Source organism: Anabrus simplex, chromosome 2 (assembly GCF_040414725.1).
Source record: "Anabrus simplex isolate iqAnaSimp1 chromosome 2, ASM4041472v1, whole genome shotgun sequence".
In the NCBI taxonomy this organism is placed as follows: domain Eukaryota; kingdom Metazoa; phylum Arthropoda; class Insecta; order Orthoptera; family Tettigoniidae; genus Anabrus; species Anabrus simplex.
This window is the reverse complement of record NC_090266.1, coordinates 754,390,110-754,410,990: the sequence shown is the minus strand read 5'-3', so window position 1 is coordinate 754,410,990 and position 20,881 is coordinate 754,390,110. Positions and strand designations below refer to the sequence as shown.

Below are 20,881 nucleotides of genomic sequence, written 5' to 3'. Positions count from 1 at the left end.
GTTACTGTAATGGAAGACTCTTCTAATCATGAGCAGATACATTGGTTCACATAATGGTGAGATATTTTCACGAGACTGCTGGTATTAATGTTAAAGTTTTAGAACTCAACACATTGTCTGGAGAGACAAGTGACCAGTTGAAATGTTTACATGTTTTCTCCTTTAAGCAGCAGTGGTCTCGATGGTCAAAATCGGTGGCATGTCTGCAGATAGTATGAATACTAATGTTGAAGTTGCTAAAAGGAATGTGTCTAAGAATCTTTTTCAAAAGTTGTCGGCCAGCAGCAACAAACTGTTAATTGTAATAGGTTGTATAGCATGTATCATCAATAATAGCATCAACAATGCAACAGATACTCTCCCTGTTGATGCTGATACAAATTGTGAATCTTAGAATTTCCATTAAGAATTGCTAGGCAGGCATTAATTCCATTGTGGAGGTTTATCTCCCATATGCAGTTATCAGATTGTGCCTCTACAAAAGGGCTTCTGATAAATTTCACCTGCATACACCCTGGTGTCAGTGGGTAAGGTCTGTCACATCCCACTTGATGAGTTTATTGTGAGGCCTATGACAAAACTATGGTTTTGTAGAGCAAACACCTGAAAAGACTTACATCTAATTTTTTATATGCCTTATTGGTGTGAAAAATCTAATTCCCTCATCAGGAATTGCTAGGCAGGCAGTAATTTCTTTGTGGAGATTTGTCTTCTGTATGCAGTCATCAGAAACAGACCTGGCCAACAGCTGGAAACTGCAGATGATGATGATGATGATGATGATGATGATGATGATGATGATATCAGATTGCATCTCTACTAATGGGCTTCTGATAAATTTCACCCTCTAATCTTATATCACCTCTGTTTCCCAAGCCAACATGCCCACCACTTTACATTCGCCCTCCAAACTGTACCTCCTGTCCAAATTTCTCTGTCTCCAGAATCTTTCCCAATCCTATCTACAGGATTACACTCGCATCTGTGACACCTATTTTCTTTGCCTTCACTGCCAACTCCTACGTGCAGTACGTAATGACCTTATCACTCACAAACGCCGTTCATGATCCCAAACTTGCATAACCCTCAACTCCCTACATGCTCATCCCTCCCCATTTTTGGCATCGTCTCTCATCTTCCTCGACCGGCATAGCACCCCTACCTATCCCATCCTTCACCAAGGAAAGGCTCCAGCTAACACCGCGGAAAAGCTGAAGATCTTCTCTGAACATTTCGCCTTTTGCTTCAACATCCAAATCTCCCAATATTTCTGCCTTGCTGATGCCCCACTCTATCATACTGTTCAATCCTCTTCCAAACTCATACCTTCCGCTCCCCACACCCCCTCTCCTCATCCTCTCAATACTCCCATCACACCCTCTGATATTCATATTGCCCTCTCCAACACTGCACGCGGCCCAGACAATATCCATTACCGCCACATCTGTAAAGCCCCTCCTATTCTTTTCATTTTCATTCTCAATACCGGCTTTTACCCTACCGCCTGGAAGAAATCCATCATGCTCCTGTTCCCAAAATCTGGCAAACCCCTGTCTGACCTCAACTCATACCGACCAGTTAGTCTCATTTCCGTCCTAGCCAAACTTCTAGATACAATCCTCGTTCCCGCCTCCACTACCCTCTATCGTCCCATCATCTCCCGCTTTTCCAAGGAGGTTTCCGTCTTGGCTTGTCCTCTCACAACCATCTCTTCAGGCTTATCCAAATAGCTTCCAACCACCTCAACCATGGAAAACCCTCCCTTCTCATTACTTTCAATTTTAATATGGCTTTTGGCTCTGTTTGGCACACAGCCCTCATCTTTAAACTTCACCTTTTTTCCGTACCCGCTGCCTGCATTCGTCTCATCGGCTCCTACCTCTCTCGCTGTTCTACCAGGATATCGATTGATTGTGAACTCTCCCCTTCATTTCCCATGTCCAGTAGTGTTCCCCAAGGTTCCCCTCTATTCCCCTATTCCTTCCCCCCCTTTTTTTGCTAGTTGCTTTACGTTGCACTGAAACACTTTAAAAGGGGCGAAACATGTCCCACGTTCATACAGTAGTTTAATGAGGAAAGGGCATTAATCTTATGATCGATTGTATTGAATATGTGGAAAATAACACACATTTAAAAGAAGTATGTTCCAAGCTTCGTAGACCACAGGTAGGGCAAAGTATGCCCCATTGGAATGATAACAACATGCTATGGCAGGTAAGTATGCAGCTGTGTGAACTCCCCTTCTTCAAAACAATTCACAGCACAAAGTTTATTCATTGCCTTGAGATGTATTCCAGTGACGAGTATGTAGATATGTTACTTATCTATGGAGAATCAAGCCAGAATGCCTGTACCAAGAACGCTATCCGAATAGACGACAACCGACGGGCATGACATTTCGGAGTGTGGAAAGACGCCTGCGGGATACTGCATCCCTGGAAAGGGAACGTCTGCTGACGTGTTTGACGCTATCCGGCGTAACCCTCATACTAGCACACGGGCCATTGCACAGGAGACGAACATCAGCCGAACGTCTCTTATGCGGATACTGCATACCCACCGGTTTCACCCGTACCACCTGCACTTACACCAGGAGCTCCATGATCATGATTTCGATGCCCGAGTGGCGTTCTGTCAATGGATCCTACAGCCTATGGACACTGATCCTGCTTTTCTAGCGTCTCTTATTTACGGTTGAAGCACGATTCCACAACAATGGAACCGTTAATCGCTATAGTATGCATTACTGGATTGTGGATAATCGCCATTGGGTACGACAGACAGCTTTTGAGGTACAGTGCGGGCGTGAATGTATGATCTGGAATCATGGGTGATCACCGCATTGATCCCCATTTCTTTGAGCTCCGTCTGACCAGCCAATGTTATCTGCAGTTTCTCCAAGAAGAACTACCACCGTTTTTGGAACATGTGCCACTCCTTGACCACTGCAGGATGTGGTTTCAACATGACTGAGCTCAACCACATGTGACGGTAGTCGCCCAGAACCATCTCCATGCGATGTCTCCTGATAAATGGATAGGAAGGGGACGACCCGTCCCTTGGACCGCCAGATCGTCCGATCTTATGCCCCTGGATTTTTTTTTATGTGCGGCCATGTAAAACAAATGGTGTATGTACAGGAGCCGGCCAGTCCTTGTCACCTTAGACAGATCCTTACCGAGGCATGCCAATCCATTTCACCAGAGATGTTGCAGCGGGCCAGACAGTCGTTACAACATCGCGCACAGCTTTTTATCGACGACGGAGGTCGTCAGTTCGAGCAGGTGCTGTGTTAAACGACGTGGATAACTGAAATCCTTTCACAAGTTTCCTAGCCTCTACCAACCCAGCTCCATACCATGTACCTTTTCAGGGTCAAATAAACAAATCAATCCTTGGAAGCTGTGAAGTATACAACCTTACCATATCCCAGGCAACTGGCTCTTAAAAAAATTCTTATGTGGGATTAAACCTCCTACCTCAAGCATTGTCCACTGTCACATATCTCCCTGCCTGCTTGCCATGTGAGCTACTGCGACACTTTACCTAAGGTGCACACTTCCCAGCCTATACGGTACCGTGCTCCCGGTCTGTGCGTCCACCTCCTGTTTTAAAGTACATGTTCTGCGTATCTGTACTCGTTTTACGGGTTCATTCGAGGTACCCATAATGAATTAATAGTGGCCTAACAATTCCTAGTGTCTTCTAGCCTGTAAACACACATCTCGCTATATCACCCCGGTTTAGGGAGAGGGACTGGTGTATTTCAGAATTGTAGTAAATGTGTTTTGACGTCTATGAAGACCTTAAAAAATGACGTAACTTCTTCGAATTTACAACAGCAAACTCAAGAAGCCGGCATTCAACTGATAATTCTTCTTTATAACATCTTTTAGTGCACACTGGACTTTTAATGCTGTACGGCGCACTGAACTTTATTTGTAAGTGAATGACGTGACTTCCGCTCAGTGCTTTGTCAATTGGAAGAGTTATAATTTTTAATATATTGCTGCTCAATATCCCACATGGTATGTACTTTTTAAAAAGACTGTACTTGTGTTTACATTGTTTATTTTTTCTTCGATATTTACGCTTTAATTTACTTCAGGCTGATGATGACCTATTACTAGGTCGAAACTAGTCCCTATGTAATTTAAACTATTTACATTTTGTATTGAAAAGTGGACCCAATATAATATATTAATTTACTCTATTGTAATGTGAAGGGATGCTTAAAAGTGGATTCCAAGAGGCTGGTGGACCACCCGGTATACAACTAACGTTCACATGTTTATAGGGGTGCTATTCCCCTGCAGGCGTACTGTTTGGTACTAATGTTCAGTGAGCACATTTTTCACACAGTTCTCAACCCTAGCAAAATGTTATATCATCCATTTGCAAAACTTGACACCTTGAAATCGTGTAGCAACATCCTCTTATCATGTAACTGTGTTAATGTGTCGTGCCTCGTGACCAGGTGTAACGAAGTGGGGAATCAATGCATAAAACTAAGTAACAGTGCAGTAATTAATGTCTTTAACACTGAACCACATGGCATATGTACTCTGCTCTCGTCATACTACCAGCATGTTTCCAGCAGTGTAGCGTAGCAGATGTGGTTAGATGTTCGCGTAGCAATCGACGGAATGTGCCAGCGGCGGTTCGAATTCTGCATCGTTCAAATATTTTTGTATTGGTATGGTGTTTGAATACATAAACACAGGCCCACATTTGCCACATTCAAACAGTAGAATGACACTGTTATTCTTCTTGTGCCCTGCATATACTCCACTGGTTAGGGCCTGAATGTATTGTAATTTCTGCTGTCATTTGCCATGTTTTCCACAGAGGAATACGTTGACATGCTTCTCATTTATGGGGAAGAAAGACAAAACGTGTGCGAGGCACTACATCTGTACCAGGAACGGTATCGCGACAGGCGACACCCGCCTGCTATGACATTTCGCTGTGTTGAAAGACGCCTAAGGACCAACAGGCGTGATTTCCAACCAGCCACCAGTCCGCGATAGGCCCGTTACATTGGGTGAAATAGAAGAGGCCGTTCTGGAGGCAGCTCGTAATACTTCACACATCAGTACAAGGGCGACTGCATGACAGGTGAACACCAGCCAGCTGTCCGTCTGGCGAATACTGCATGAACATAAATTTCACCTATATCATCTTGAGCTACACCTAGAGCTCCATGGGCAGGATTTCAAAGCTTGAATGGAGTTCTGTCGGTGGCTATTAGGCAGGCTGGACAGTGATGCAGCATTTGTATCGCGTATCTTGTTCTCAGACAAATCGCTCTTCCACAATAAGGGTAAAGTCATCGCCACGACATGCACCATTGGAGTATGGACAATCCTCACTGGGTGCGACAGGTGGCCCATCAAGTACGATGGGGAGTGAACGTTTGGTGTGGAATCTTGGGGGATTGCCTGATTGGACCTTATTTCTTTGAGGGCCATTGGACGGGCCCATGCTACCTGCACTTTCTGCGTCAGGAACTCCCACTGCTGCTGGAGGACGTGGCCTTGCACGATCATTTGACGATGTGGTTGCAACAGGACGGAGCTCCACCACATTCAACTTTGCCCCTTCGTAACTATCTGAACGAGGAACTGCCAGGGAAATGAATGGGACGAGGAGGCCCTGTTTCTTGACCCGCCAGATCACCGGATTTAATGCCATTAGACTTCTTCTTGTGGGAACATTTGAAGAACGTCGTTACACTCAAGCTTTGGAAAACCCCTACCACCTCCGGCAATACCTAAAAGTCAATAAACTTCCCCAACATCTTCAGTGTTGTGCTCTATATAAGCTATTTAAGTACAAAATCAACATAATCAGTATAATTATCTATAAAACATTACTAGTTAAATACATTTTAATACTATTATTTTGTCAATTTTGAATTACCCGAGAATATTGAACAGATTGATTATAAATTATCTGACCACCTTAATCCTCACTTCAACCTTGATCCACAGTCTTTAAGATTTGCTTCCCTAAAAATCACGGACGCCTGCTAAGCAGTTACACCTGAAATGCTTCAGCGCGCAAGATGATCTATTGAACACTGGGCTTGAATGTGCATAAACCGAAACAGTCATCACATTGAGCATTTGCTGCGATAAAACATTGTCAGGGCAGTTGTATTCCTATTATTTCTGGTCTGTATGTGTCCGGCCTGGTAACTAATCGGCCCTTCTTAGGGCCACAAACACATTCATTCACACACAATTTGCACGAATGCGGGTACTGAATTTACATTGCGTGCGGTACGTATTAAACAAAAATTTCACAAATTTATAACCTTCGCCTCGGACTAGAACCTCCCACCTGATATGCAAGCCTGCTCCGCCATGCCTTTACCAACTACATGTCGTAGGTATGACGTCCTAACTGTTGTAAAACCTTCAATTACTATGTTTAATATATTTTAATTAGATTTTATTAAATGTTAAATTATCTTTTATTAAATGTTAAATATGACTAATACATGGTTTTCTTGTAAATATGTATTATAAATTTGTATAACCTCAAATACATAATATGTATAAGTTTAACCTCAAAATCTATATAGTCGAAAGCTGTAGAAAACTCTACAATGTTCGTATATTAGGTGTATTCTGCTATAATTTGGTACATCTGGAGGGTTTCGGAAACTTACTGTACTGTAAGGTTTAGTATCCAGACACATGTAGAGACATTAAGAATGTTGGAGAGATCTCCACGTGTATTGGTAAACAGTAACCAAAAGTTCGAGCTGGATCCATTACTGGAGTACTCCATTCGACTTACTGGTCGATCGATGTGTAGAGTGTTGTAAGAAACCTTCCAGAAATCAATAATTCTAGACAGTTGATCAAACAGTATATATATATATATATATATATCGAGCTGTCAGTCAGTGAGTCAGTTCAAGAGAGTGTATGTTATAGTGCGCGAGTCAGTGTTGTTGATATCTGTACTTGTCAGAATCAACTTCAGGGTACTCCACTATTAAGTGTTGTAGTGTCACTTGCTGTTGTGTGCAATTGTGTGTTGTGACTTACAGTGACAATAAAGTAGTTTAATCAAGGAAGTGAATGTGTTCTCATGTGATATTTATTTACGTCAAATAAAATTGCATTTGATAGCGATAAATTGGCAACCGCGACAGGACACTTCGAGACTGAGCAATGAAGATCGACCAAATGACCATGGCGATTTTACGAAAAGCGCTGGCATCCCGAGGTTTATCGACAGCTGGAAGCAAAGCAGACTTACAAGAGAGGCTGCGCCAGGATTTGATAGACGAGGAGGACCCAGGCAGTTTCGACTTTAAAGTCATCTCAGAGGAAGAAACCAATGACCGGGTGGGCATTATGTTCGCACAACTAACTGCTTTGATTCGGTCCCAGTCTGAATAAAAACAAGGCCCAGTCTGGAAACTCTAGGGGGTAAATCAAGGCCCAGTCTGAAGAAATAAAGGGCCGAATCAATTCTTTGGTCAAAGATTTGAAAGAAGATAATTCAAAAATTAATGACAAAATCAGCATCTTAGAATTAGACGTAGATAAAGTAGTAAGTGATATGCACACCTTGGAAAACAAAGTCGAGGAGAAGATTGGAAAATTGAGCGGGAATCCAACAATTTCAGAACCGAATGAGGCCAGAAATTTACGAAGTTTGAATCCAAGGTTAATAAAAAAATTCGAACCCTGGAGAAAGATATTTCTGTATGCAGTAGTCAACCTAGCAGAGGTATGTACTTCCCCGTTGGGATACCGGTTGATCCCAGAGTAATCAAAGATAGCCTACCGGAATTTCATGTGAGGCTCGAGGTGTGTCCTAAAACATTTCTAAAGATGTCGGAGTCTCTACTGGGTAGGACAAATATACCTACGGAAATATACTTGCCAATTGTCAGCCAGCAACTAAAAGCATCAGCAGGGGCTTGGTGGGAGAACATTAAAGGGCTCAGCCTTGACTGGGAGGAATTCAAGAAAGAATTCATCCAGAGGTTTGACTCAGAGGCTGTCCAAACTTCGGTACAAAAAAAAGTTCCTAACTGAAGCACAACCTAGTGGAATGAGAGCAGGAGCTTTCGTAATTCAAAAACTCCAGCTCTTTAAGGGGGAAAAAATTGACACGAGCGTCCCTTTTATAATTGAACTGTTATATGATAAGTTTCAATCGCTTGTTAAGGTGGCACAACCAAAAACTTTTGAAGAGCTCCATCACATTGTTGCAAAATTAGATGAAGAAACAAGTTACCATGCCTCAAAAAGAAAAACCTCAACAGCGGAGGAACCTCAGAAATGCTACTGATGTGGGCAGACCAGGCGTTTAAAAGACCACTGCCTGGAAAACTAGATTGGGACTGTTCAAGTGAGGGCAAGGATGGTTCCGGAAGAATGAAGAAGCCCCAGATACATTACACCAGGCTAGAAGGTAAACATATTGGTCAAATCTATAGTGATGATGAACCTTATCCACCCCACCTGGCTATTAACTTGATGATTAATGACAAGCCTTCCATCTGTATCCTTGACACTCAAGCTTCACACTCGTTTGTGAACATGAATGTGACAAAATTATTAAAACCTGTTCACCCTGCTAAGGTGGCAGCAGTCAAGGGGGCAACCCATGACATACATTACAAGATTGAGGGTTGTATCTTTCTTCAAGCCAAGTGCTCTACTGAAATCATAGATATACCAGTAAAGGTTGTCAAGGATTTGATACCCGACGTAATATAAGGACACGACTTCTTAACTAAATAAGGGGTAGTGATAGATTATACAGCCAGTGAAATATTCTTTGGTAATAAAAACAGATATAAGTTGGCATGGGTAGAAAATAAAGCCTTTGAGTCAGAAATTTTAGAAACCAATGTATCGATTGGAATAATAATAACAATAATCACATGTAACCAATGTATTGGCCGATCTGAAAACGGGGCTGTTAGGGTGGAGGAGAAGGAAGACCTTGAGAAGTTGCTGAATAAGTTCTCTGAAGTCAATACTGATAAAATCGGTTTTACCACAAGGGTAAAACATAAAATAATTTGTAAGGATAATGCCCCAGTTAAACAAAAGCCTTACCCACTTAACCCAGATAAACGAAAATTTGTAATAGAAAAAAGTCAAGGAAATGGAGAACCAAGGATTGATTGAACCTTCATGATCAGGGTGGGCTTCTCCAATAGTAGTACTACCTAAGAAGAAAAATGGTGATTACCAACTTTGTGTGGACCTACATCTGGTAAATAACAAGACTATATCAGATGCCTACCCCATACTGGATATCCAACATCTGGTAAAGCGAGTGGGGCAAAAGTCTTCATTACCCTTGATTTGAACTCTGGCTACTGGGAAGTGGAAGTCGAAGAAGAGTCTCGACCGATGACTGCTTTTTCCACCCCAAGAGGACTGTATCAATTCAGAGTCATGCCCTTTGGTCTTAAGAATGCTCCAGCCACCTTTATGCGTCTGATGGACGAAGTCTTGTCCGGATACACAGGCGAATTTTGCCAGGTCTATCTGGACAACATCCTCGTGTACAGCAAGAAGTTTTTGGACCATTTGGAACACCTAGCTAGAGTCTTAGAGAGGTTGAGGATTCATGGACTTACCTGCCAAGTTAAGAAATGTCAGTTCGCATCAAACTCAGTTGAGTACCTAGGTCATGTATTGACGGACAAGGACTTGGAGAGACAAACTGAGAAGAATAAGGCCATCGAGGAACAGGAAAGGCCTCATACGAAATGCCAGGCACGCCAGTTTTTAGGCCTCTGTGGGTGATAGAGTAGCATTTTACCACACTTTGAAACGAGAAAGCTGCTCTGCTAACAGGCCTCCTCAATAAAAACATACCATTTAAATGGACCCAAAGGGAAGAAACAGCCTTCCAGAAAATAAAAAGATCTATTTGTGATGCTCCAAGTCTATCTTATCTGGATACAAGCCGGGAGGTCTGCTTGCAGACGGACGCGAATGACATTGGTCTTGGGGCTGTACTATTCCACGAGAGAGAAGGAGGAGGCAAGGATATAATTGAGTATGCCAGTAGGAAATTTCTGCTCCTGAGAGAAACTATTGTACAGCCGAGAAGGAGGCATTAGCAGTTGTATGGGCTGTTGGGAAGTTCAGACTCTTTACAAACTCAGCCAATCAAGCTGCTGACAGTCTATCAAGAAATCCTGAGGACGGACAGAAATCAACTACGAATTTACCAGAGAGAGGTTCCTGGGCCAACTAAGAAGTCTCAAACTGATCCTGTGCTTCTTGCTATCCGGCAAGGAAATAATGAGATCGATTTAGATTTAATAAGGAAGTGGCAGACTGAGGACATGCCCTGAAACAGAATGGTATCCTGGATCAGCAAATGCAGCACTGATTGTCGATCTGTCCAGCTTAGTTTAAGGTGTGCTACAAGAACTTCAGACTCGAAGACGGTATACTTAAGTATAGTTCCCACCTGCCTGGATCTTTTCTGGTCATCGTCATTCTGAGGTCGCAAATTGCAAGGATTTTGGGAAAATACCATGATAATCCAGAAGCCGGTCATCCTGGTCAAGAGGAAACCTATTCTTTGATTCGGCGACGTTTCTTTTGGGTACACATGCGTCAGGACATCAAGAACTATGTCCAAGCCTGGGCAATCTGTGCTCGCACTAAGGCGAACAACCAGAAGGCGAGTACCAGCATGAGAGGACGCGGACCACATCAGCCTTTTTTTTTTTTGACCTTATGGGACCCTACCCTAGGACATCTCGGGGAAAGACGGGGATATTCGTGGTGACTGATCTATTCACCAGATAGGTGGAAGCATTCGCCATCCCTGAAGCTGCATTGGGACGTATCGTACAACTCTTAAGGATGGAAGTCTTCAGTTGGTATGCCTATCCTTGGTGTCTACTCATGGACAATGGCAATCAGTTCACCTCGAGACAGTGGTTGCAAGCTCTGTTGGAGTGGGGGATGGAACACTGGACTACACCGATATACCATTCACAGGTGAATCCCACCAAACCAGGAGCTAAAGATGATTATGTTTCGGATTCACTTGGTCGACAAAGAACATACCAAGTTGGACCAACACCTACATGAGCCCCTTCTGGCCATCAGACAGTGGGTTAACCGCGTCATGGGTTTCTCACCTGCAGAACTTTTCCTTGGTCGTCCAATGAAGAGAACTAGCGACTGGGACTTCATTCATGGACAAAGAGAGAAACCGGAGGATCCTGATATATGGCATGTGCGGAACCAGCGGCAGATTCAATAGGTGCACCGCCAAGCCGAAGAGCGTTCAAAGAGAGAAGCTGAGAACAACGATGCACTGGAGGAAAGGGAGTTCAGACCTGGAACACTAGTTCTTCGTCGAAACCATCCCCTCAGCAACAAACTTAAAAAGTTCCACGCTGGGATGGTTCCAAAGTGGCTCGAACCTTTTGAGGTGGATAGGAAGTTGGGAAATGGTGTGTATCTCCTGAAGACTACACCGCCAACGAAGGTGCATACGACTGAATTGAAGGCGTTACCTCAACCCCTACAAGAAGACGGAGAGACCGAGGAGTTGGCACTTTCTACGGGCCCCAGAAGAATGCGGACTTCATGGGGGATCAACACACACTGATACCTACCTTGGAGGATAAGAGAGATGAAGACATAGATATAAGGACACCTAGATATAATTTAAGACCTAGAGTAAGGAATGTACAGGATAGATATTGAAGGTTTTAGGGGGGATAATTGTTGTAGGTATGACATTCTAACTGTTGTAAAACCTTCAATTACTATGTTTAATACATTTTAATTTGATTTTATTAAATGTTAAATTAGGCCTATATGTTACTAAATGTTAAATATGACTAATAAATGGTTTTCCTGTAAATACTGTACGTATTGTAAATTTATATAACCTCAAATACGTATTGTGTATAAGTTTAACCTCAAAATCGATATAGTCGAAATCTGTTCTGGAAACTTATTGTAAGGTTTATTATTCAGACACATGTAGAGACATTAAGAATGTTGACCAAATCTCCATGTGTATTGGTAAACAGTAACTGAAGTTTCGAGCTGGATCCATTACTGGAGTACTCCATTCGACTAGCTGGTCGATCAGTGTTTTGAGTGTGTTCCATTTAGAGGGTTGTAAGAACCCTTCCAGAAATCGATAATTCTAGACGGTTGATCGAACAGTATGTATATCGAGCTGTCAGTCAGTTCAAGAGAGTGTATGTTATAGTGTGTAACAGTTTCAGTAATTTGAGTTATACTAGCATTAGTTGCGATATTTGATTCATTAAGCTGAGTTGTATTGGTATTGGTTGCAGCATTAGTTTCGTTGAGCTGAGCAATGATATTTCCTATACTAGCTTTGGTTTCAGCTCTGCGACCCAAGTTACCACCGATCATAGTCATATTGGCATTAGTTTAATTTATTCAGCGTCCTAAATAAGTGTTGGATTCTGTGATACTTTCGTTTAGACTAACATTTAAGGCTTCAGTAGCTGCTAGTATGTTTTCCATGTTTACTAATAGTGACATCCACTTAGTATAAATTTCAATTTCACCATTAAAGTTCAATGGTTCAAAGTTCAGCCACAAAATATTCAACACTTATTAGTCTGTTAATTATGTACACTGAAAAATCCAAAGTTGAAGTTCCATATAGTCTTTGAATTTCTATTATAACATTGTGCCTCTTATGAATGTCTGTTTGATTCAACTTGAAATGTTTAAATGTGCTAATTCATTTACTAATCAGTGTTCTGATTGAAATAAGCCTTGCATGTACGGCTTTGCTTATTAAATTGTCTTCTCCAATCAAATCAGCCCCGAAGTTATGGGTACCACTTCTGCTACCTCCTCTTTGTACCGGGAAAAATATGCTCCTACTTGGCTACCTTGAAGAGCATGCGTTTATGGAGGTGTGTATGGCACATCGGATTGAAGAGTGTACAGTGAGAAGTTTTGCCTTTAAATGAATTTTTAATTTGAACTTTTTTGTTTATTCAAGAAAGACAAGTTCATATCACCTTTTACAGCTGATGTTGGAAAAGGTATATTGTTCTCATAAATTTCACTTGGCACAGTTTTAAAGAATGTTTGTAAAATAAATAATTTCATTTCACTGTTCGATGAAAGAGGACACAAATGCTTATAGAGGTTTAGTACATCCTACTATTGCTTTGGATTGTTTGCAAGTTTGCACATGACAGTGCTACAATGTGCGTTCCATAAGTAATGCGACCAATTTTTTTCTGACGCAACTGTACACCGCAGCGTGTTCTAACCTGCTGAGCTAGGTGGAGGGGGATGTTAGCTTCAAACGCTCTTTGTCTCATTCGGCAGCGAGCTGCCGGAGAGTCAGGACGTGCGTTTCTGTCAAGCTCGTATTGAGTTCATGTAACACGGCACAATGGATCGTTCTGTAGAGCAACTGTATGCTATCAAATTTTGCGTTAAACCTGGGAAGTCCACCACCGAAACGTTTCCATTACTTCAGCAAGCCTTTGGGGCTGATTGCTTGTCCAAATTACAAGTTTTCCATTGGCACAAGTCGTTCATGGAGGGCCGAGAGGAGATCACCGACGAACCTCGCAGTGGACGGCCATCAACCTCACGAGTCGACGAAAATGTGACGCGTGCGCGCGATTGTTTGAACTCTGACAGACGGCTGAGCCTTCAATTGATAGCACAAACTCTAAACATGGCAAAAACAACCGTTTTCCGCATTGTGACTGTAAAGGAGGGTCTCACGCTGCCGAAGCGACATCAAGGACACTTGAAAAGTTCATCGCGACAACGCGCCGAGTCACATCGCCTTCATTGTCAATGACTTCCTGGCCAGGACCAACACCCCATTGGTTCCCCAGCCTCCCTACAGTCCTGACCTGGCTTCCGCTGACTTTTTTTTGTTTTCTCAGTTAAAAGGAGTCATGAAAGGAAAACATTGGTACACGATTGAAAGAATCCAGGTGCATGGTACATCGGCTCTAAAGGACATTCCGGAAAAGGACTTCCAGGATGCCTTCCAGGCATGGAAACACCGCCTCCAGAAGTGTATCAACGCAAGAGGGTGCTATTTTGAAGATTTTTGATTATTTGTACGAATATATTCAATAAATGATTTTTTATGAATTTGGTCGCATTATTTATGGAACGCACCTGTATGTCACCTTTCACCTGTAATAATTTTACTTTTAGTTGAAGAAGTTAAATGCCTACACATGAAAATAGTTCCATTCACACATAATTGTGGCACAAAGATAACACTAGCAGATTATTTACATGGAGTGAATGTAGTTCCATTCACTGATATTACTACTTTAAGTTTAAACACATATGAAGATATTGATATGATTTTCTAATCACTTGCTAGTGAAATTAGTTCCGTTCATTTGAGCTGTACTCAAGAAAACCTAAGTTTCAATGCAGTGTTCTAAAGACTCTTGAGTTAATGCTTCCACTCAAAAACACAATTTGAATTCAATATCTGAATTCCACTCAAAACACAATTTCTAATATTAGAATTCACTATCAGACTATAAGTTCGAATTCACTGTTCAGTATTACGAATTAATGTTTCCGGACATGTAATGTCACTTGGAAGAGTACAAGTTCAAAACTGCACTACTTGAGATGCAAAGTTAAAGTTCCTTACTGATTGAAAATATTTTAGTCACCTTATATGACGCACTTCGTAGAATTTAACTGGTGATTTTCAACACTGACAGTATCACGTCGTAGAACTTCCATCAGCCAACCGACATGGCTGGGCTGTGGGATAGTACTGTACCTAGGCTTGTCACCTGGCTTCTTTTATACTGCTGAGTTGAATGGTTCAGACGGTTGAGGCACTGGCCGCCTGACCCCAGCTTGTCAGGTTCGATCCTAGCTCAGTCCGGTGGTATTTGAAGGCACTTAAATACGTCAGCCTCGTGTTGCTAGATTGACTGGCACATAAAAGAAATCCTGCAGGACTAAATTCTGGCACCTCGGCATCTCCAAAAACTGTAAAAGTAGTTAGTGGGACATTAACCCAATAATATTATTATTTCTTTTATACTGAGTCTGCCGTATGCGTCACGGAATTCAGCTATCACTTCAACCTTCAATAACTCCGTGAATCCTTCGCAGATTTTTGTAAAACTTGGTAGTTATGTAGGTTCTAATACTGGTTACACGATGATGTAGTTAAAGTAATTGTACCATTTTATTTAAGGTAGTTATTAGCCATAGAAAGAATAGAATGTTTGAAGTGATATAGTTTGTCCTTGACCGGCCAGCAGCGGGCTCACACTAGGTTCGATAGCAGTGGTCGGCCCTCCTCATGCGCAGCACGTATTTTAAATTCGAAATACTTCAAGTACTGATGCTAGGCCAGCATTCCTAGTTCAATATATATATAATGTGCAACTTGTTACTCATGATGTTGCATCAATGTTATGTATAAAATTAACAATCAAATGCATGTTATTATGTCACTTATGTACCGTATATTCAATGAAAGAATGAAAACATGGGAAAAGAAACAAAGGAAAATAACAAAAAAGAAGAAAAGTGAAAAAACACAAAAATACTCCTAAATTTGTACTGTCCATCATAGTCAACTAATGAAGTGTATAAACTTCACCTTCATACACCCCAGAATCAGTGGGTAGCCCCAACACATTCTGGTCTGATGACTCTAGTGTCAGGTCTATGATGAAATGCTGGTTTTATAGAGCAAATGCCTGAAAAGCCTTACATCATATTTTAGATATGCCTCATTGGTGAGAAAAAACTAATTCTTTCACAGGGAACTTAGACTTTCCATTATTGTGAAGCCATTCAACTTCTACATCCACACCGTCTATATGGAACAGATAAAAATCCTTCTATGAGTTTGTTGATGTACAGTACAGGAAAATACTCTTGCCTGTACATGCAATGGCTGAGACTTGTGCCTGCACTTAAGATGCAAGTATTGGAAATACTGGAAGTGCTCAAGGCTTATATTGCATCTCTAGAAAATCCCCTTGTACTTCTGAAAACTTTTTCAGTGACTGACTGACTTTTTTTTTTTTTTTTTTTTTTTTTTTTACAATTGGCTTAACACATTCACGCACACCATCTGAGTGGGCTATTTAAATGGCTGGCACAGCCTTTCCAGCCATTAGTGGGACAGCAAACAACAACAAATTATTTTCACAATAAGTTCTAAACTAAACACGATATGGAAACAAAATTTTCTGCATACCTTAAAGAAGTCCTCTAGTATCTCTGGAGGGTGTGGTAGCTAATGTCACACTTTCCTGGGTGAATGGGAACACCACACTTTCCACTAAAATAGCATGTTCCACTAATAATTTTATTTTTAAAACATACTTTGCACTTTCTTGCTGGGAACTATACTGTATTTGATGGTCGAAACTTAAAGAGCATATGCTCTTTTCTCTTCCCATCTAACTTAAATGGTGGATCCTTGGCCGGTGCCCTTTTCGCGGCAAAATTGCAGGATGTGGACTAGGAGTTGATGAAGTGGAGGGTGCTGAGATGTCGGAGAGAGGTGACTGTACTTGTATGTAGGTTTCACGTTTTTCCTGGTGCAGTTTCCTAACTACTATCTGCATGAAATTCAGGAATGTTACGTTTTTTAGGATTTGAGTTCTGAGAGCCGAAATGCGTTAAATAGTGAGCAGTACAATAAATAAAAGAAAACTTTATTGGCCATTTACTGTTTTCCTCATGAAAGGATATAGTGCCAAGTACTGGTCTGCAGTATCAACACCATGCATGCGTTGATTATAGCCAGTCAAAGACTGGTTTCCGTTTTTTTTTTCTTTTCATATTTGTTTGTTTCAACCATTTCTGCTGAGTGGATGGTAGTTACCATACTAATAACCTTTTTGTCCCTCCAAGAAACAAATAATACATCCTCGTCCCTCCTGAAAGTCATTTCGCCCCGTTTGAGAATTGCCTGGTGTTCATTTAGATCTTTCGGGACACCCTTATTTGACCATATTATTCCACATACGGCAGTGTTCTGTTCGTGTAATTGTTTCGCAAGTCCAACGATGTTGTAATAATTATCCATATATACTGTATGCCCTTGACCAAGATAATTTTCAAGCAGCTAAAAAACTATGCTTTGTAAATTCGCACCACTTGCATCATATATCATGAGTTTACAGATATACGCCGTGTTAGACTCACAAACCATCCTCACTAAAATCCCATATTTTATTATTTTACTCGGGTTGTATACTCGGAATCTTAGGCACCCTCTCCAGGTTAGTATTTCCCTCATCCAGAGCAATTTTCTGGTTGGGAGTATAAGCTCTATAAATCTGTCACAAAGTTTCTGTAAAATGGGTCTAATTTTATATAATCTGTTTGTTCTGTGCTCGTATTCGCTGCTGCTGGAGAAATGACAGGATAATTTCAAAACGATTTCTTGACATGTTTTTTGAGAAAATAGGAGTGGAGAAAATTCTATCTTCTGTCCACTACATTCTGAGAGATGTTTTCCTAATGATGCTGGTAGTGAGCGTCAAACCCAGGAATTGTCTCATTTCTGAAATCGTCACCAGACTCCAGGTTTGTGTAAGACAGTGCTCAGAGAAGGCACATGGTGCAGCACTGATTACCTGACTGGCATACAGATTTGTTTGCTCACACAGGTATTTGAGAAATTTAGTTGTGAGAAATAGATTTACAAACGACATCTCGTTAGTGTTTTCTGTTTCAATATTTTGACCAGGTTTAGTCGTAAATGGGATTACAGGGGGCGAAATAAAGGTGAACCTTCAGGTACTGTGCTTTATGTTACGTGTCCAGGAGAATGTTCTTCACTGTCATCACTGTCACTTTGTTCATCACCTAAGTATTCATTGAATAGGATGCCAGTAATTTCGTCAACACTTATATTGTCTCTAAATGCCACGGTTACACTTCAGAATGTGACTATATGCACGCTTGTACAATCACAAACCAACTACGCAGCTAGCTTGGCCAGCACTAACCTTCGTTCATAAATGGAATTTTAAAAAATGCTTTGGAAGAGAAAATCTCCAAGGCTATGGGGTTTCTGGTGAGTAGAAGCAGGTAGAAGCATTCATAAGGGTATTACCCTGATCTCTTTTGCACATATTTGTTGCAAAAATAAACCACAGCTATGTAGGAATGGCTACAATTCAAGGTAGCGCTTATCCGGGCTAACTGGTATACGGTCCAGAGCATGGACACATGCTATAGGCAATAACTTGGATACGGGTGTGAATGTGTTATCGTCGCACTGACACAGATAGGTCTTATGGCGATGATGGGATAGGAAAGGCCTAGGAGTGGGAAGGAAGCAGCTGTAGCCTTAATTAAGGTACAGTCCTGGCATTTGCCTGGTGTGAAAATGGGAAACCGCGGAAAACCATTTTCATGGCTGCCGACTGTGGGGCTCAAACTCACTATCTCTTGGATACAAGCTTAGAACTGTGCATCTCTAACTGCATGGCCAGCTTGCCCGGTTTCAGTGACTCTAATGATGGAATGTGGCTGTGGTTCCCACAGTGTTACTGCAATTTTTCATGAGATTGTGAAGAAAATTGGAGGGAGGTAGTGCTTGCAATAGAGGCAGTAAGTGAATATCTGTGGTTGTACCGAAACTTATAAGAACTGTTGAAACAGACTTTTTAAATTAATTAATTAATTAATTAATTAATTAATTAATTTATTTATTTATTTAAAATGCATCACTTAATTGGAGCTGTGGAAAGCTAATCTGGACAGCTTACACCAACTGTCATGGGTTAAACTTAATCAACAACCCAAATGGGAGGGCTTGGAACAAAGTTGGATGCTGTGTAAAACTACAGTACCAGCTGTCTCATTTGACGACATGTTCAACAAGTTGTGAGTGAACTCTACCACACAGACACTCTCCTAGCACAGTAGGCTGAGCTAGATCTAGTAACCAAACAAAGATTGTTATCTGTTCTCAAGGACCTGAATAAATATAACCGTTCCAAATTTGAAGAAAATGTGTGAATATTGGATGTCTGAAAGCCTTATTGATTATCCAGATGAATCATTTGGAATCTTGTATAGAAATGTATGGAAAAGTAAAAATATAGTAAGTGTTCATAAAGAAGTTGTATTCATCAGAGAAGTACGATTGGTGCACTTACAGACTAGAACTGAATGGTTACTTTCTACAAATTTCAATGAAAGTACTTTTTTTAATTTTTTTTTTTTTTTAGCATTTACTGTTATTATTTTGATTTAAACTGCCGTTTGTTATTAATCTTAGTTGTAACTTTCTGCAAACTTTAATTAAACTAATTTTAAGTTAATTAATTTAGATTCAAACGACCTGTAATTATATTTTTTATTTGTTAGTTTCTTCAAATTTTAATGAAACCAGTTTTTTGTATAAATGAATCATTTTGATTAAGATTTCTTATGGTTAATATTATTATTTTTTATGAACTACAAAGTTAGCAATTCATGATTTTTATTTCTATTTGTTATTTTTACAAACTTTAATGAAACTAATATTTTTAAATTCATTTTGATTCAAACTACCTAAGATTATTATTTTAAATGTTCAATTTAGCGGTAAATACAGAATTGTAATAATGAAAGTCAAACATGCTCTGTTTCAATGCCTGCCCTAACAGGACAGGGAAAGGATGGGGGTGAACTGTATTTTCAAACAACTGACATGACATTCATACGTCCCAAATTTGGACTGGGTAAATATGGCCACCGTTATTATGGTGTTAAAGTTGGGATGAGATTTAATGGTTGTAGCAGAGATGTTGTGATATTTACTCATTATGTTAAGTTTTAGACATAGCTTATACCTCAAATTAAAAAATTTCATCTAAAACTAACCGTTAGAATGAAATTGATTTGTTACCGGGACATTATGGTTCTTTTGGAATAATTAATTGAATAATTGATACAAGGGACATTGTGAACTCTGATGTTTCTAGCATTTGAAGATTCTGAGTACACTTTAGCTTCATTTCCAACTTGTATTGACCGGGTAAGTAGGCTGTGCAGTTAGGGGTGCGCCGCTGTGAGCTTGCATCCAGGAGATAGTGGGTTCGAACACTACTGTCGTCAGCCCTGAAGGTGGTTTTCCGTGGTTTCCCATTTTCACACCAGGAAAATGCTGGGGCTGTACCTTAACTAAGGTCACGGCCGCTTCCTTTCCACTCCTAGGCCTTTCCTTCCCCATTGTCGCCATTATCCCATTGTATGATGTAAAGCCAGTTGAAATAATAATAATAATAATAATAAACTTGTATTTAAGTGCATTTGTTGGTGGAACTAATGATTTGGAAACAAAATCAATTGTTCATTTGTATTATTGTATTCATGGATTGACTGTATTTTTTAAATTTCTTCCTAGGCAAAGAATAGCTGATTGGCTTTGAATTTGGGAAGATTTAAAAATTTTGACAAAAAATGTTCAAACGACATACTGAAGTGAAAAGCACAGATGACATTATTGTTGAGCCAGAAGCTAAATTTGTGGAAAATATGCCTCCTTCAGTTGCATCATCAACAGTGAAACAAAATTTGAATGAGGAAAATCTTCCAAAGCATCGGAGTGTGAACAAGAAAGTATGTGAAAAAAAAGTTCATTTCTGTACAACAAAAGGTGATGAACGTGACGCTTCTCCAGTAATGGATTTTCTTCTAGGTGAGTTAGCTTCATTTCATGGGGTTTTAAATTTCAGTTCCCTCATTTGTTCCAGCTCCATCCCAGAAAAAGCATTTTGAAGTCAATTAATGGAAATGATACAATATTATACATCTTCTGAAATATAGCTTGATTTGAAATGTTTTGCACATGTATTTATTACAGTATACATGAAGTACAACCTGTGTCT

At 40.6% G+C, this 20,881-nt stretch overlaps 1 long non-coding RNA gene across 1 annotated transcript in view; it reads left to right on the top strand.

The window, feature by feature from the left end:
* The window catches only part of LOC137498389 (uncharacterized), a 40,954-nt gene extending 20,354 nt beyond the window's left edge, over nucleotides 1–20,600 (top strand). The window contains exon 3 of the long non-coding RNA XR_011017774.1: nucleotides 20,398–20,600. This is a non-coding gene — a long non-coding RNA (uncharacterized lncRNA). The remainder of the gene's footprint in view (nucleotides 1–20,397) is intronic.
* The last annotated feature ends 281 nt before the right edge of the window (nucleotides 20,601–20,881 follow it).